This window comes from Suricata suricatta, chromosome 3, assembly GCF_006229205.1.
Source record: "Suricata suricatta isolate VVHF042 chromosome 3, meerkat_22Aug2017_6uvM2_HiC, whole genome shotgun sequence".
In the NCBI taxonomy this organism is placed as follows: Eukaryota; Metazoa; Chordata; class Mammalia; order Carnivora; family Herpestidae; genus Suricata; species Suricata suricatta.
The window spans coordinates 18,059,615-18,076,665 of record NC_043702.1 but is presented as its reverse complement, the minus strand read 5'-3'; the positions used below and the strand labels follow the sequence as shown (position 1 = coordinate 18,076,665).

At 45.3% G+C, this 17,051-nt stretch overlaps 1 protein-coding gene across 3 annotated transcripts in view; it reads left to right on the top strand.

Moving 5' to 3' along the window:
* The first annotated feature begins 302 nt into the window (after positions 1–302).
* The window catches only part of TTLL4 (tubulin tyrosine ligase like 4), a 38,116-nt gene continuing 21,367 nt past the window's right edge, over positions 303–17,051 (top strand). For 2 of the 3 annotated variants that reach the window (XM_029933795.1, XM_029933794.1), the window contains exon 1: positions 303–560. The gene's annotated coding sequence lies outside the window, so the exon portion shown is untranslated. The remainder of the gene's footprint in view (positions 561–17,051) is intronic. The other variant, XM_029933796.1, reaches the window with a different exon arrangement.

Here is a 17,051-nt window from a genome sequence, read left to right as displayed (position 1 = left end):
GAGCTGTCAGCAGAGAGCCCGATGCTAGGCTTGAACCTACGAACTGTGAGATCTGATCTGAGCCGAAGTCTGAGGCTTAACCGATTGAGCCACCCAGGCGCCCCTAGAGGAGTGAATTAAGACACAGCCAAAGGGAGTCCATGGAGGTGAAGTGAAATCAGGGCCCAGAGAGGAGAGAATGTTGGAATCCCAGAAGGTAGTCATTCAGGGACTCAATCTCGGAACTACAACTCCCAGATTCCTTCTCGCCGGGGCTCACGCGCACCGAAGCGACTGCGCGTGCGCGAGGCTGCCTGCCTTCCCAGGTCTCACAGCCCCCGAGATTCCGCGCGCCAGCCCTCCTCCCGCCGGCAGAGATCGCCCCTTCCAAGCCCTCCATCCGTCCGCTGGGGGCGCGCGCAGTGCGTGGCAGGCGACAGCGGCGCCGGCGGCTGGGAGCGCGGGTCGCTTGGCAATGCGTGGTTGCTAGGGGCGTCCGAGGCCGCCCGATCGCCCCAGCAGGCCTAGGGAGGGAGCAGCGCTGAGCCGGCGCTGAGCCGGGGTGAAGCTGGGTCCGCTAGGTGAGTGTGGCGGGGAAGCCGGGGGGAATGACCGCCGCCGACCCGGCTCTCCCGCTCCTCCGTCTGCCCCCGGTCCTTTCGCGCGGGTCCCTAGCCCCCCGGCGGCTCCCGCCGCAGCCCCGCTTCCTGTCCGCCAGCTCTCCATCTCTGCGGGTGGACGAGGGGGCCACGGCCTTCCACCCGGCCAGCTCTTCGCGCGTCCTCTGGACCCTGCTCCCCCTCCGCCACGCCCCGTGAACTTAGTCCCGCCTCTGGGCGACCGAACCCTGCAGCATCCCCTCGCCCTGGGCCTCAGTGCTTCTTTCCCGCCGCGCTGTGGTTTAAATTCTCCTCGCCTGTGTGTGAGCCCAAGCCACTCTCAGGCTTCGTAGGTGACTTGAACATGAATATCCACTTTCTTAGTTCCCCACCTTCAGTAGGTATAGAGAGAGACTGTTCCTAAGCTGTAGAGTTTCAAATAGGATTTGAGATCCTGTAGATTTAACTCTTCGTTTATCCACCCTTTTATTTAATCCTTCATTCAACAATCTCGTACGTAATGAGCCCGGGACTGTGGGAGGCGCTGGAGAGGAATAGTGGTGAACAAGGCAGGCGTGTCTTCGCGGAGCTTGTAGTCTAGAGATTTTAATCAAGTAAACTAGCATTTGCCATACTGTGTGGTGTGTGCTCCGATAGAACATGAGAAAGATATTTAACCCAGACTTGCTTGGAAAATTATATTATCCCCCTTCCCTGGTCTTCACATTCTCTTTCTGGATCTAGGCAGTGTTTTCGTCCTTTTTCTTTGTTGAGTAATTCTTGCTCCCTCAGATACTCCAGATCCCTTCCTCAACTTTATCATCTGTTGATTTAGCTGATCAACCAGTAGCTGGGGGACCCTTTGGTACAGTGTTCCCTCCATCCTTCGTGTCTTGCAGTAAATATTGAGGCGCTGTCTGCATAAAATCCACCCCCTTGGCGCCCAGAAAGCAACCAGCTGCTTATTGATTGGTGGAATGGAACCTTGAAAAGTTATCAAATGTTTTTTGGGAGCAAAGAAGTGGAACACATTCCAGATACAAAATAGCTTTAGAGTAAATACAGCAAGGCCACAAAAGAGAACTGGAAGCAGTTTGACAGGGCTGAGGTGCGTTTGTAGGTAGCTCTCCAGGGACAGATAGGAAAAGGAAAATTAATAGGGGTTAGATCACAAAGGGCCGTGGATGTTTTGTTAAGGGGAACAGTATCAAGATTAGTGGTTTTTCAAACAGGGTAATTGGGGCCCAAGGCTTCCAAAGGATATACCTGCATATACAGCTTTAGAAGGATCCGTTTCCAGATCCTCAGCTTCCAAATGAACTCACCTGAAACTGATTTTACAGGAAAAGGCCAGGGTGGAGGCTGTCATATCCTTCGCACTTCCCTGTGTCATCCAAGTGTAAAAACCTCGGGCTGCCAAACAGTATTTGGAAATACTGATTTCAGGAAGGCCTCTTTTGGTGATTAAATTACCTTGAAAACCCAGAATGCTTCCTCTCTTCCCCTAATAACACATTGGTGTTAGGGTGAAGTTTGTTCCTGGTTGTGATATTCTGAATTCAGAAGACCCAACAGTTAAATGTGATTAGAATGTTTTTTGGAACCATGGGTTTTTCAAGCTATAGATAAAACTTGCATAAAAACTTTTAGAGATTTCTTTTCATTTAGGTGTGTGTTATTCATTAAGCTAATTAAAACTTATTTTATCAAATCATGAAATGCTTATTCCAATTACAGTTAATTTAGTTCTTTTTATAAAATGTTTAGTAGTTTGTGTGTTTTTTTTTTTAAAGTTTATTTATTTTGAGAGAGAGAGAGAATCCCAAGCAGGTTTCTCACTGTCAGCATAGAGCCCAAAGCACCAGCTCCATTCCATGAACTGCGAGGTCATGACCTGAGGCTATGCCAAAAGTTGGATGGCTAACCTACTGAGCCACCCAGGCTCCCCTCTACCTCCTTTTAACAAAAAGAATAAGCTTGTTTAAACTTGTGATGAAAACTTTTAGCATTAAACTTTATTTTTTAAATGTTTGTTTATGTATTTTTGAGAGAGACAGAGCAGGGGAAGGGCAGACAGCGAGCAGGCTCCAGGCTCTAAGCTGTCAGCACAGAGCTGGATGCAGGGATTGAACCCACAAACTGAAATCATGACCTGAGCCGAAGTCAGACGCTTAACCGACTGAACCACCCAGGTGCCCCTAGAATTAACCTTTAAGACCTGCCAGGGATATGTGATTTAAATTCTTTTGTGATACATGAGTAAAACCATTTCAGGTGTTTGTTGCAGGAAACCATGGAAAGATAATTAGAAGGTAACATTAGATTTGTCTTTGAGGTTACTGTATCGTTAGTGTGTATGTTGAATAGGGAGAATTTTAGACTGGAGGCAGGGAGCCCGTGAGAAAACTGTAGACCCAGACTAGAGATGATGAGGGCTGTGTGTTGGTTGTTAGACCTTTCCTTCCTGAAGCGAGTCACTGAGAGTGAAACCCACGAACACAAACGGAGATGGTGAATGGGTTTTATTTTAGCTCAGCCGAACGGCCCCTCTCGAGTGTTGGCAAGGCTTTAGGAGAGAGCGCCACCGAGCAGGAGCTGAGGGTTTTTAAGGGCTTTGGCAAGACAAAATAAGTCATCAATCATAGTTTTCAGCATTCTATTGTTATCAATCACATTTCGACATACAAACATAAGATTTGGCAGAGATCTATCAATTTTAGAGTTCTCTGTCTTAGGAGAAATTTGAAGTGATCAATCATAGGTCTGAGGAGGAGGTGAAGCAGGTACACAGAAGCAAGAACTTTGCAGTTAAAGAGTAGGATCCAGCAACAGTATCTTAGAACCTAGCAACAGTAGCTTAGAAAACAAGTTAACCTTTAAGTTATAGTTTATGGGTTACAATTTAGGACTTCCAGAGCCTGATTGCCCAACCATTAATTGTCCACCAGGAAGAGGGTTAGAGAGTGAAACAATGGTTGGTATTTTTTCATTAGGGTCAGCCTGGTCTGAGGAGGGTCTTACAGGCTACAGTGGGAATGGAGAAGGTTTAGAGAGATGTTAAAGATAGTAGAGCGGACAAGACCTGGTGGTAAATATATATAGAGAGAGAGTGGGACAAGGAGCAGTCTGGAATGGTCCTAGGTTCCGACTTTAGTGACCAGGTGGGTGGTGATGCAGGAGAAACCATTAGGAGAAAGGATTCCTTCAAGGAGAAAGATAGAAGCGTTCAATCTGGACAGGTCCAGTTGAGGTTCCTGCCATACATCGAGGTAGAAAGGCCCAGAAGGTCATTCCATAGGCCTGGAGCTCCTGGCAGAGGTCTTGGTGATGATAGAAAGTTGAGAATGGAGGAGGTGGCTGAGGTCATGGGATAGAAGAGATTGCTCTGGGAGAGTTTATTGAGCGCTTGCTGTGTGCCAGGCAAAGTGGGAAGACTGAACCCATGGGAGTACCATCGTTGAAAGAGTGGGCAGAGGAAAAGGGATGGGAGAAGGGGGCAGAGAATTTATAACCAAATACAAAAATGAGTGTGTAAATGAGAAGTCACATGCTGAAAAACTGTATCTGGATGAAACCTTAACTTTAGGATCTGATACTCATGATCTGGGGTTGGGTTTAGCTTCCCCACTACATTCCCTGTGTGACCTTGGAATTGTGTGATTATAGGCTCCTTAGATTTTAGCATGGGATCAGAAGCTTTGACCTATCAGTGGAGTGCCGAGAAAAATTTTCTTAAATGCTCCAAACTTCTTCCCCTCTCCCCTGGCAGAACTGGGAAACCAGACCGTGCATTTTGGTACAGGTAGAGAGAGTGCTAATTCCTCTTAGGCCCTGAAATACAAAGAGCTTTGTCTTTTTTTTTTTAATATAAAAAATTGTAAATGTTTATTGTTGAGCGAAACAGAGTGTGAGCAGGGGAGGGGCAGAGAGAGAGAAGGAGACACAGAATCCGAGGCAGACTCCAGGCTGTGAGCTGTCAGCACAGAGCCTGATGCGGGGCTCAAACCCACAAACTTGTAAGATCATGACCTGAGCTGAAGTCAGACACTTAACCTACTGAGCCACCCAGGCGCCCCAAAGAACTTTGTCTTGGGAGCCCTGATGGATATTCTGGGCAGACAGTGGTATTCTAGACCAGAGTGCTCAGACATTGCTCTTAGGACTTCTTTATACCCTTCAACGGGGTCTTCAATATATTTTTTAATGTGGGACACATAATCTTGATATTTACCATGTTAGAAATTGAAATATGTATTAATTCACTTAGAAATAGAAAGCCGTTACAAGTTAACATAAGTAGAATTTTTAAAATGAGGGAAGGGGGTGATGGTCATGGTGGGGGCACTTGTGGGGAGAAGCACTGGTTATATGGAAACCAATTTGACAATAAACTATTAAATAAAAAAAATAAAATGAAAAATGATATTTCAAAAAGATTAGAAGAGTGACATTTTCCCCAGTCTCTTTAATGTCTGGCTTCATAGAGGACAGTTGGATTTTCGTCTCTCTTTTTGTGTTCAGTCGGCTGTGATTCGTCGTTTTGGTTGAATTATTAAGAAAATCCAGCCTCATATGGACATTTAGTTGGAAGAGGAAAAGTATTTAAAAAAATTTTTTTTAATGTTTTATTTATTTCTGATACAGAGACAGACAGAGCATGAGAGGGGGAGGGGCAGAGAGAGAAGGAGACACAGAACCGGAAGCAGGCTCCAGGCTCTGAGCTGTCAGCACAGAGCCTGATGCTGGGCTTGAACCTACGAACTGTGAGATCTGATCTGAGCCGAAGTCTGAGGCTTAACCGACTGAGTCACCCAGGCGCCCCAGGAAAAGTATTTTTAACAGCCTTTTCAGATCATTGTGGATATTCTTCTTTGGTATTACAAGTTAACAAGGCATGTTTTTATGTAGGCTATTACAATGTGGCATCTGAACTTTTCTTACTTTGTTACATTAAAACCCATTGGTCTGTCTCTCTCACTTTGACTGGGTCTTTGACCTAGATGGGATTCTGTAGCATCGTGTGATAGGTATCTGGAAAACATTGGTTTCACTGAGCTGTGTGGCTCTTCCAAACGTTGCCACATTTTATTAATGGTATCAGAAAAATCATTCATATCATTACCACCCTCTGATGAGAAAAAGGGTTAAGTGTTGGGAGGCCGTCAAGCTCATGGGAGCACATATAGTTTTGCCAAAATTCTAATTTTCTTTTGGAAGCTCAAATTTCATCGTTGGCAACACTGTCAGTTGTTTTTCTTGAATTGCCAGGCTCACTTGGTTTTATTTTCTAGAAAATGTTTGCCAAATGCCGAAGTCTGAATAACCCATCACTTTTGTATCATTTATTCTTCCAAGTGAATGTGATGTTCCACAGAAAAATTTTGCAATTCAGACGCGCAGTGCTTTCCTTAGAGGCAGCCATCCGTATGCCACACAAGCGCTGGATCTGTGCTCCTCGCTTTGTCACACAGAATATTAAAAAGATACATTCCAGAACTGAGATTTAATAGGAGTTTCACTCTGTCATGAAGGACATTGTTGGGCAAAGCCGACATTCACTGTGTGGCGAGGAAGCGGGTGGTGGGGTAGGACCGGACTTGGGTGCTGCTGTCTCGGCTCTTGCTCAGACGCCGGATGTTTGTCCCACCATGGCTTTTGCACCGTCGGTGGAAAGGCCAACACAGTTAAAAAGGCAATTTCACATCTAAGTTTTGTGAGGAAAATAGTTTCACCAGCAGAACCTGTGGACCGACCCCTGACGGCCACTGTCCCCCCTCAGGAGGAGGAAAGAGGTTCCTTTCTGGTGATAAAAGCCAAGGTTTCTTAAAAATATGTTAAGCTTCTGGTGGTTTTCACTTTTCAATAATTTGTAGACCTATTCCCTCAGCTCTAGGTGCTGTCAGCTAGATTTTTCTCTCAGGTTTGCCAGCTCCTTTTGCATTACTGAACTGTGTTCTAGAAAAGCCATCTGTCCTAACTTGTGGTGCTGACCCTCCCTTCTCACGGGGCCCATATTGACCTTCCTTTCTTAGGAGGCCTGCAAGAAGTTCATTGCTCCTCCACCTTTTTTTAGGGAGATATAGCTTGGGATTGATCTCACAAGAGAAAATGAGTCTGATTCCTATATTCCTCCCCATTCAGCTTGGGTCCAGGTAAGTCCGTTCTGTCTTCTAACATAACTACTGAGCGATTAAAGCAGTCTCATTAGAGAGCTCTCGAATTGTAGGCTCTGAACCATTTTCTGGCGTCCTGAGTTCCCCTGGTGACCATGAGAGACAACCTAGGTGGAGGAGGAAAAGGAAACTGCAGGGCTGCACACACCCCTGTCACTTAGGAGAGTGATCTGGTCACTGGGAAATGAATAATTGCTTTCTGTGGAAGTTGATACCTTGTCCAAGTGGGTCTGCACCTGGCCCCTGAGCCTTGGTGGTTTCAAACAACAGCCGTAGATGTTCTAGCATAGGTTGCTCACAGAGCCTGACGTGGGGCTGGAACTCATAAACTGCAAGATCCTGACCTGAGCTGAAGTGGGATACTTAACCGACTAAGCCACCCAGGCGCCCCTGATTGATGCATTCTTATCTCAGCCCTGCTCCCTTTGTCCTTAGCATGACTTTATTGAAATCTGACATTCCTATCTGATTTCAAGAAGATTAACAGAAAACACGTTCCCTTCTTGAATAACAGTGGTCATAAGAAAAAACCCTGAAGCTTTCCATGTTGTCCCTGTGGTCTCTCAGCCTCTAGGTTCTTGTTTCTCAACTGGTGCTGGCAGCAGCTGCTTTTCAGTTGAAGTCAGGGCAAGGCCTTGCATTTTGTTGGGCAGTCAGATTTTCGCTTAGAATCAGGTCTAAATGGCATTTCTCCCCTAAAAATCGGAGACCTCCCCCTACATGGTGTGTGGATGGGCCCTGGCGAAAGTGCTTTTGAACTTCATCTGCCAGGCTCTGGTGTTTGCCTTCTTCCTTTTCCTCCCCTTAAGCCAGAGTTGGCAAATTCACTGGCAGGTTAGAGCGGAGTATGCTGGGTGGCAAGTGCATCGTAAGGTGGCTCCCAGTGGCTTCACCAAAAAGGCTTGTATACTGGGGGGGCCCTTCTTTAAGGCATGCGACCTCAGTTCTTGCACCTTAGTGATGGGTCCCCAGTCAAGGCAGCTTCAGGGAAGGGAGCAAGGAGTGAGCCTTACTTCATTGGCTGGAATCATTCCCTGGTAAAATCCATTCCTACTAGTCTAATTTCAAACAAAAATTGAAGTTGACCGTGTGCTGCCTGCCTCCTGGTCTGAGGACAACCAAGCGTCCCTTTAAGTAGTGATAACTTTTTTTTAAGTTAATTTTTTATTTTGAGAGAGACAGAGAGATATTTTTGTGTGCAAGCAAGGAAGGGGCAGAGAGATAGGGAGAGAGAGAATCCCAACCAAGCTCCATGCTCTTAGCTTGGAGCCTGATGTCTGATGTGGGGTTTGAACTCACAAACCGTGATATCATGTCCTGAGCCGAAATCAAGAGTCAGATGCTCAACAGATTGAGCCACCCAGGTGCTCCCAGATGTTTTGCCTATTTAAAAAGTTTTAAATTAAGTTGGTTTTCACCCTTTTTATTTATTTATTTATTAAAAAAATTTTTTTTAATGTTTTATTTATTTTTGAGACAGAGAGAGACAGAGCATGAGAGGGGGAGGGGCAGAGAGAGAAGGAGACACAGAACCGGAAGCAGGCTCCAGGCTCTGAGCTAACTGTCAGCGCAGAGCCTGACGCGGGGCTCGAATCCACTAACGTGAGGTCTGACCTGAGCCGAAGTTGGAGGTTTAACCCACTGAGCCACCCAGGCGCCCCGGTTTTCACCCTTTTTAAAGATTATTTATTTTGTGGGGCACCTGGGTGGCTCAGCCGGTTAAGCGTCTGACTTCGGCTCAGGTCATGATCTCACAGTCCGTGGGTTCAAGCCCCGCGTCAGGCTGTGTGCTGAAGCTCAGAGCCTGGAGTCTGCTTCAGATTCTGTGTCTCCTTCTCTCTCTGCCCCTCCCCTGCTCACTCTCTGTCTCTGTCTCTGTCTCTGTCTATCAAAATAAAGACATTAAATTTTTTTTCAATTATTTATTTTGAGAGAGAGAGAGGAAGGGCGAGTGCATGCATGTGCACATGCATGCACGCATGAGTGAGCAGAGGAGGGGCAGAGGGAAAGGGAGAATCTCACGCGGGCTCCGCACTGTCAGCTCAGAACCCCGCTCAGGGCTTGATCCTACAGACTGTGAGATCATGATCTGAGCAGAAATCAAGAGTCAGAAGCTTAACCAACCGAGCCACCCAGGTGCCTCTCATCTTGTCAGAGTTCTTAGTATATTCTAGATATAAGTCCTTTATAATTGCCGATATTTCCTCCCAGTTTGTAGATTTTTCTTTTTCATTCTCTCAGTAGTGTTTTTCTAAGTTCTTTTTATATATGTGTGTATGTGTAGCGCTTTTTTTAAGTTTATTTATTTATTTTGAGAGAGTATGGGTGAGCAGGAAAGGGACAGAGAGAGGGGGAGATGTAGTATCACGCGCTCAGGGTTGCGTTCCTTCACTGAGCCCCGTGTTGAGGCGCCAATTGTCGTAACCCGCTGGCTGGGGCCGCTCTTCCCTGGGCGTTCTGCGGTACCTGTTTCGTCGCCCCGACTGGCAGGGCGGAGAATCCGGAGAATCGTCACAGGTCCTTCTCCTGAGGGAGGGAGAGAAAAAGGGGGCAGGAGAGGGAGACGCAGAGAGTAAAGACAGATCTCTGATCAGGGGAAAGAGAGAGCTTTATTCAGAAAACTGTCTTTTATATAGGTTTCCAGGCGGGAAAACAAAGCAGCTGACCAAAGTCAGTTACCAGGTAAACAGAGTCAAATGAATATCAAAAGAAACGCCCAGATTTGCCTCAGCAATGCTGGGAAGGGGGAAGTTAGCACTGAATAATCCAAAATACGATTTTGATCTTTTGTGCACCTTGGCCACTCACATCTGGCCCAGCATGACAGACACTAAAGTTATTTTGACCAGGAAATGGCAGTCTCCAGCCTCTAGATGCAAATCTTGTTTGCTGGTTCACTCTCCGGGAGAGTGATAATCCTTGCCTGAGGCAGACAGAAAACTTGGCGGCCCGAGAGAGAGAGAGAGAGAGAGAGAGAGAGAGAGAGAGAGAGAGAGAGAGAGAAAGAGAAAATCCCAAGTAGGCTCCATGCTGTCATCACACAGCACAACGCAGGGCTCAGTCTCAAGAACTGTGAGATCATGACCTGAGCCGAAACTAGAGTTGGACACTTAATGGACTGAGCCACCTAGGTGCCCCTTTCTAACTTCTTAGTTGTGATATAATCTAGCTAACAGCTGAACTGTAACCACATTTTCTTTTATAAACTTTTAGCCATGATTTTTGTATCATATCTAATAAATCTTTACCTCGCCCAAGGTCATAAACAATTTCTCCTATGTTTCCTGCCAGAAGTTCTATGTTTTAGTTCTTATATTTAACTCTCTGATCCATTTTGAGTCAATTTATGGTCTAAGGTAAGAGTCTAAGTTCATTTTTTGTACATGGATACCCCTTTGTTCCGTCTTCATTTGTTAAAGATTATCCTTTTCCTTATTGAGTTGCATAGGCAACTTTATTGAAAATTATTTGACCATAAATGTAAGGATTTATTTCTAGACTGTTTGGTTCCATTTATTTATATGTCTGTTATGCCAAGAGTGCATTGCGTTGATTACTGTAGTTTTATACTATCTTTCTAAATCAGGTTGTGTAAATTCAACTTTGTTGGGTTTTTTTTCTTTTGTTTTTGGCTGTCCTAGGTCTTTTTCATTTCCATATAAATTTTAGGATCAGCTCGTCAATTTCTCCAGGAAAGCCTGCTGGGATTTTGATAGGAATTGCATTTACTCCATAGATCAGTAGTTTGGGAAGAATCACCCTCTTGACAATATTGAGTCTTCCAGTTCATGAACATGTTATATGCCTCCATTTATTTAAGTTTTAAGTTTCTCTTGGCAGTGTTTTGTAGTTTTCAGTGTACTTCTTTTGTTAAGTTGTTTCTTCTTTTTTTTTTTTTTAAAGAATTGTTTGCTTTATTTTTTATTTTTATTTTTTTATGTTTTTATTTATTTTTGAGAGACAGAGACTGCACGAGCAGGGGAGGGTCAGAGAGAGAGGGAGATACAGAATCTGAAGCAGGCTCCAGGCTCTTAGCTAGCAGTCAGCACAGAACCCGATGCGGGGCTCGAACCCATGAACTGTGAGATCATGACCTGAGCTTAGTCAGAAGCTTAACTGACTGAGCCACCCAGGTGCCCCAAGTTTATTCTTTAAGAAAATTTTTTTTATCTTTATTTTTGAGAGGGAGACACAGCGAGAGGCAGAGAGAGAGGGAGACCCAGAACCTGAAGCAGGTTCCAGGCTCTGAGCTATCAGCACTGAGCCCAACGTGGGACTTGAACTCATGAACCGTGAGCTCAGGACCTGAGCTGAAGTTGGACACTTAACCAACTGAGCCACCCAGGTGCCTCAAGTTTATTCTTTTTTTAAAACACTCATTTATTTTGAGACAGCACATGCATGATTTGGGGAGGGGCAGAGAGAGGGAGAATAAATATCAAGCATACTCCACGTTTAGCACAGAGCACAATGTGGGGCTGGATCTCAGTCGTGAGATCATGACCTGAGCTAAAAGCAAGAGTTGGACACTTAACCAAGTGAGCCACCCCGACACCTCTTGTTAACTTTATTCTTAAGTATTTTATTCTTTCTAATGCTTTTGTGAATGGATATATTTCTTTTATTTCATTTTTTCTTGTTAGTATATAGAAGTAAATCAATTTTTGTATTTGATTTTATATCCTGTTATCTTGCTAAATTTACTTATTGAGTAGTGTTTTTTTGTAGAGTTCTTAGGGTTTTCAATGTACAAGATTATGTCCCCTGCAAATAAGTATAGTTTTATTTCTTCTTTGCAGTCTGCATGCGTTTAATTTCTTTTTCTTGCCTTATTGACTGGTTAGCATTTCTAGTGCAGTGTTGAATAGAAATGAGGAAAGTAGATATCCTTGTCTTATTTTCAATCTTAGAGGGAAAGCATTTAGTGTTTTACTATTAAGTACGGTGTGAGCTGTTTCTTATGGTATGTCTCTATCAAACTTAGAGTATTTCTGTAGTTTTTGCAGCATAAAAGATAGTCTGGGCTCATCTGATGCTTTCCTGCCCCAACTGTTTTCCAAGGAGCTCTAGTTTCTTGGTTCTTTTTATTGACAAATGGTATATAGTGATCAGGGTCTGGGCACTAAGTGAGTAACAATCACTTTTTAACTCTTAGCCCAATGTTTTCAGAAATCTCAACAATCTAGTTATATAAAAATTGTAAGGGTATCCCAAAGCATTTTTTAAAAGTTTATTTATTTATTTTGAGAGAGAGAGAGAGAGAGAGAATATGAATGAATGAATATAAATCCTAAGCAGGCTCCACACTGTGAGTGTGGAGTCCGACGCAGGTCAAATTCCCGAACTATGAGGTCATGACTTGGGCCAAAATCAAGTCAGAAGCTTAACTGGGTGCGCCACCCAGGCACCCCGCCAACCCAAAGCACTTTTCACTTGTTTTTTAGTTCCAAGTCATACCTGCAGGTGAAGAACCTAGTTACCAGTAATATAATAAACTGCACAGAAGTTTCCAAATGACCAGACTACTACGTCTTTTTATAAAAGAGCATTGTTTGTAGTAGCTAAAATTTTGCAACAGAATACTTGCTGCCCTCTCCATGTGTGTCTCCCCCTTCCACCTGCCCCTCCCCTTCATTGATACTTGAGAAAAGAGGTGAGGGAAGAAGGTTAGAGCATTTGGTGCCAGTAATAATGAGCATGACAACTGCCACCCGCCCTTTGAATGTTTAGTGTGGACTGTGCTTTATGTGAATTTTCTAATTTGATCTCACTGCTACCCAGTGGGGGTTATGGTACTTCCTCTCTTGTCTTTTCCCAAACATCCCAGCTGTGTGGTTTCAGTCGTGAATGAATTCCCTATTCATCAGAGCTCTGTTTGACGTGAGTTATGAAGGGGTGGTAACTGCTGACCCAGCGTGTCTGTGAGGGATCGGAGTGCCCTGGAGACGCTTGGAATACTTGACACGAGTCACATGTGGTTGGTTGGTGGTGTTTTGTTTTGAAAGATTAAACAATACAGATGCCTGTGAAATAAACTGGAACAGTGTCCCCCTCCCGCCCCCTCCCCTGCCCCATCCTTCATTCCACCCTTCTCCCCAAGACACCTGCCTTGATAGTTTAGTGTACATTCTTCCAGACCTTTGTTTCTGCGTAAACATATTCAGGCATCCTGAGAGCTGTTTCCGAGGGGCTTTTCTTCCCCAGAACTCACTCCTTAGCTGCTCTGCCCTGAACTCACCTTTCTTTTCAGCTGGGCATTTTCCTGTTTGGACCTTGACTGAGGAACCGAATCAGAAACAGGCTTGTTTGCTTCTAAACTTGAATCCCTCGAGCAATAGCATAGTGTTTGTATCCCCTGTTCACCCCTTAAGGTCTCCCATCCCCCAGGGATAATACATAGGAGCAGGAAAGGTGTGAGATGAATAGCTCTGTGAAATACTGTTTCCCAGATCAGGTCAGTTTATCGGTTCCTAAAGTAAGCTCCTCACAAGCTCTTGATTGGAGGGTCAACTGATGGTGGACCCTTGAGAGACAGTAAGTATGAATGCCTTTGCTTTTCTTTTAACTAGTGGATATATGTGGCTAAAAAAATGTATGTAAATCGAATGAAAATCATGAGACTGGGGAATCTTCTTAATTTATGTAATCACCAATTACTCCTAGGTTTAAATTTGTTTGGGTTGGGTGCTCTTGCGTTTTGTTGTTGTAGAAACAGACTTGTTTTTTTAATGTTTATTTTGAGAGAGCATGCGCTCACGAGAGCAATGCTCATGTGCCCATGCACAAGTGGGGGAGGGACAGAGACAGAGGGAGAGAGAATCCCAAGCAGACTCTGATGTCAGGGGAGGGAAGAAGGGAGGGGCTCCATCTCAGGAACTGTGAGATCATGACCTGAGCTGAAAGCAAGAGTTGGATGCTTAGCTGACTGAGCCACCCAGGCCCCCCCAGTTGGGCGTTTTTGAAACAAGGCTTCCACCAGTAGCCTTTGTGAGGCTTCCTATATATATAAATACCTTTCCTTCTTATTCTTGCCTTCAATGTCTCATCCTATAGTGTTTCCTGGGAGATGCGCAGCCTGTTTCTGAGATTCTAAAGGCGCACACACATAGACACATTAGCGTGTATCATCACAGTGCACTTAGAAATTTGAGGGAAACTGGGGGGGGGGGTTGGGGGGCTGGAGGAGGGTCTCCTGGACATTATGTCGGGAGCCCAGGGTGTACTACAAGGGTCAGGTTTTATGACCTCATGGGAAAACGGCCTTCTGAGTGTATGTTTTCTCTGGGGTCTAGGTACCAGACATTATTTGCCCATCTAGACTTTGACTTTATGGCAGAAACCACTATTGCCATGTGTTAGATTTTGAAACTATTTTCTCACTTCCTCTACTTCTTATATATTTGGGGCGCCTGGGTGGCTCAGTCGGTTAAGCCTCTACTTCTTATATTTTAGGCCTTTGAAGGCTTTTTTTTTTTAATGTTTATTTTTGAGAGAGGGACAGAGAGTGGAGAAGGGGCAGAGAGAGAAAGGGAGACACAGAATCTGAAGCAGGCTCCAGGCTCTGAGGTGTTAGCACAGAGCCCAATGTGGGGCTCAAACTCAACAAACTGCGAGATCATGACCTGAGCCAAAGTCGGCCACATAACCGACTGACCACCCCTCGAAGGCTTTTTAAAGTTTGTCACTCTCTGTTCCTGTAGTCAGGCGGGGTCATTCCCTGGGACTAGAGTGGCAGTGCTGTTGGGGGCAGCATGTGGGAAAGGTGACCTGTAACCAGCAGTCAGAGGTTCCTAAGACCCAGGTTACCTGAATTTTCTAGCTAGGTCTCTCCTTCCCCATCACATGGGGCTTTGATTTCATTAATAATCTCTGTAAAGAGAAGGAAGGAGGTTGGTTGTAGCATCATTTTCTTGTCTAAACCAGACACGACTTCTGAACCAAAGACTATGATACCAGGTCAGAACATCTGTACGTGGTACTGTGGTGAGTGATACTGTTTACTTCATGTTCTTGAAGCTACTCTGGGTAGGTTATCTGACGTGCCAGATTGGTTTTGCTTGGCAGTTCCTGACCCAGTCCTCTTAGCCAATCCTGGTTTTCTCTTACTAGCCAAGGAGCTGTTTCCCCAAAAGGGACTTTCAGAACCCCCTTCGAATCTGTTTGGCCCCTGTGTCCATATAATGCTTCCTTACGAAGACAGGTGACTCTTTTCTAAATTGCCATCCTACACATCACGGCGCCCACAAGAGGAAAGGAGGAGTGGGAAATAGCCACTGCAGAGACATATGAGATCTGGAATCCTGTTAGTCAGAGAGCAGGGAATCCACTTTACTCTGGCACTTGCCCAGCTGGCCTGCTTCACCACCTGCCCGGCAGCAGGCTGCCCGCAGCATCTGAAGAGGGCACAAGTGGTTTTTTTGCTTCCTTCTTCCTCATTTGGGTTAGAAGTCAAGTCAGCCAGATGCCAGGCCACTTGCATTCAGTATTCCTAGTACTGAGGAGTCACGTGACATGATGCAGAGCGGCAGACATTGCGTGGTGTGTGAAGAGGGGAGGAAGGAGGTTCCCTTCACCCAGCCCTGGGGTAGGGTGCAGTGGGCATCCGTGGCTACAGGGGGGAAGTGGGGTGGGCCAGGTACTGAGGAGAACACATGCGCCCACAAGCCTCGGCCATGAAGGGGCTCAATATAAACAGTGGGAGAGCGTTTCCAGCCTGGGTTTTGTCTTGAACCTGAAGCTTAAGGATAATTGAGGAGACAGAAAGTAAGTTTGTGCTTCATTCCTATTTAAGAGGCATTCACCTCGAGGGTATCATGCTAAGCGAAATCAGTCAGGCAGAGAAGGACAGATACCATATGTTTGCACTCATAGGTGTTACAGACCAGGAGAAACCTAATGGAGGACACGGGGAGGGGAAGAGGGAAAGAGAATGGGGGAGAGAGAGGGACACAGAACTTGAGAGACTACTGAATACTGAAAACAAACTGAGGGTTGAAGGGGGAAGGGGAAAGAGGTGGTGGTGATGGAGGGCACTTGTGGGGAAGAGCACTGGGTATTGTATGGAAACTAATTTGACAATAAACTACTTAAAAAAAAAAGGAAAGGAAACAAACAAAAAAAAAGAGGCATTCAGAGTCAGACAAACTCTAATTTTAATCTAGGCCCTGCTCATTATTGGTTTAATTATAGAAGAGTCACTTAGCTTTTCTGATTTTCAGATTCATCATCAGTAGATTGATTAAGGTTTTTGTGAGGCTTAAATAAGATAGTAGAGCTCAAACGCCTAGCACAGTAACTGGCATTTGTTAGATGCCGAATGAGTCTGCAGCACTGCTGCTGTGTTCACCTCCGTTTACTGAACTTTTTCAGTGTATTCATTCAGCAGAATATTGGGCACTTAACTGTGTTCCAGGCACTGCTGAGGACACGAGCTAAAGCAAAGCATGCTTGTCGCTCCTGGTCAGATGAGCAGTGCCTCGTTGAAGTTCAGCATAATAGGAGCAGTGACGGTGGCATGCGTGCAGATGAGGCGTCCTTTCAAAGAGGAGAGGCCAGGATGGCTCCCAGGAGAAGGAGGTCTTCTAGCTGATTACCTCTCAGTCTAGTGAAAAGGAAAAGGCTCCAGGGAGTGGCACTTGCAAAGGCATGAAAGTCTGAGACAGTGCGATGCCCATGAGGAGCCACAGGTAGGGTATTTTTCAGACATACCAGTGACGTTTCATTTCCTTAGCCCTTTTCTCCAGTCACTTTGGCGGGTCTCTCCACTTGCATTGGCAGGGCAAGACCTGAGGACTTGCAAGGACTCCGTGAGTTGGGACTGTGCATCTGCTGAGTGTACACAACACACACGTGTGTGTGGCCTTGTAAAGTCCACGGCAGGCTTTGACTCTTCCCTTGTGTCTGCCTCTCTGCCATATGCGCACACTGTGGGACTGTCCCCTGTGCAGATTTCCATGGTCTGGACTTGGTGGAGGTCTGTTTTTGCCTCCTTAATATGAGGTTACTGGTATCAAAATCTAGTTTTAGAACTTAGGCTGTTTTTAGCCCACTGTCATTTTGAATACTGGCAGTAATGAGTTGTGTTTTTGTACTCTATCTCCTTGAGAAAGAATCCACACAGGTCAGCCTTTGTAGGAAAAGAAGGTGATATCACATGGCTTCAGCAGGCTTTCTGTTGGGAGACAACACCAACAGTTCCTAGAGATGTAGACGGGAATCATGGATCTTCCTTGGCCATTAGTCTCTTACCAAAATACAAGGACCTCTCTCTGTTGAAGTTTGTGTTTTAGAACTAACTCAA